Source organism: Tupaia chinensis, unplaced genomic scaffold (assembly GCF_000334495.1).
Source record: "Tupaia chinensis unplaced genomic scaffold, TupChi_1.0 Scaffold143703_1, whole genome shotgun sequence".
Taxonomy (NCBI): domain Eukaryota; kingdom Metazoa; phylum Chordata; class Mammalia; order Scandentia; family Tupaiidae; genus Tupaia; species Tupaia belangeri.
The window spans coordinates 14,658-15,942 of record NW_006203551.1 but is presented as its reverse complement, the minus strand read 5'-3'; the positions used below and the strand labels follow the sequence as shown (position 1 = coordinate 15,942).

Here is a 1,285-nt window from a genome sequence, read left to right as displayed (position 1 = left end):
GCAAAGAAACTTAAACAGACACTTTAGGTAGATTTCTAAATGTTCAATACATGTGTAAAACATGTATAGTATCTTTAGTAAATGGGAAAATACCAAAATCAAATAGATAAAACTAAACCATAGAATTGTTATCTACATTTTAGGAAACTGATTCAATAATCTCCCAGACACACATGCAATCAGCATAAACTCAAAGAAATACAAGCATGTAAGTACTATGATAAGAATTCATAGTATTTGTGTAAATATTTGAAAGTGAGGTAGAAGAGGCAAGAGGAATCATTAAGGGATAAATGAATGGGATAGTATAGGGGAAGTGGTTTTTAGGGGTGAGCCATATTTTAGATCTTATAGGTCCAACTTTAAAAAAAAGTAAAAAATACAACATGAGTTATATGATGATGACATTCATGTAATATACATGTATGCAAGTTTCTAGAAACAAAAATGGGGGGAGGACCAGCTGTTAGTGTAATGGCTATGTTGCTGGACTCCCATGTAGTCGACCACAATTCAAGTCCTGGACCTGGTGGTTTAAACTCATGCTGGGCACGTGTGCGTGCGTGCCCAAGATCCTGAGAAGGGAATGGAGAAGGGATTACGGCATGGCCATCACCCCTGGGGGGTGATTTCTCACTTTCTGTCTCTGTCTTTCTGGTGAGTGCATGTGCCCTATAGGAAAACAACTCTCAAAAAAAAAAAATATGTAAAATATAAAAGAAATAAAATTTATAGCCATTAAAAATGTGGTTACACATATGTACATGAAGAAAAACTCACCTTTACAGAGATGACAAGTTTCTCAAAATTCATCAAAATGAAGTGTTCCCTGTCACTAATATAAATATCCCATCAACACTCCAGTATGTTCTTTTTCTTCATTAAAAAGGGGCCAAAATTCTAAAATTTACCTAGAATGTCAAAATATGAATACATATATAATTAGACAATTTCTGAATTATAGTACTGGCATAACTGACAATAACAAATATTGTAAAATTACAAAATAGCAATCATAGACAAAGAGCAAGAGACCAGAATATAATCAAAATTTATAAATAAAGTTATATTGAAATAGAAATTGTTAGGATACCCCCTGGCATGTGGGTTAAAGCAGCTGTATCTCACATGACCAACCGTGGTTCAAGTCCAGGCCCCAATACTTTAAAAAGCAGGCAGAGAAAGGAAGTGCTTGGCAGTGGCAGAGCCCAGGAAGCCGGGTTTGAGGGAGCGCTATGTCCGCAGAAGACCCCTGAGGCAGCGTCCACCAAGGAGCCGAAGGAAA

At 36.4% G+C, this 1,285-nt stretch overlaps 1 protein-coding gene across 7 annotated transcripts in view; it reads right to left on the bottom strand.

The window, feature by feature from the left end:
* The window catches only part of LOC102483346 (zinc finger protein 809-like), a 46,313-nt gene that overhangs the window by 39,767 nt on the left and 5,261 nt on the right, over positions 1-1,285 (bottom strand). For 5 of the 7 annotated variants that reach the window (XR_003547235.1, XR_003547236.1, XR_003547237.1 and 2 more), the window contains one exon: positions 781-911. The exons of the other annotated variants lie outside the window; for them this stretch is intronic. The gene's annotated coding sequence lies outside the window, so the exon portion shown is untranslated. The remainder of the gene's footprint in view (positions 1-780; positions 912-1,285) is intronic. 7 annotated transcript variants of the gene reach the window in all.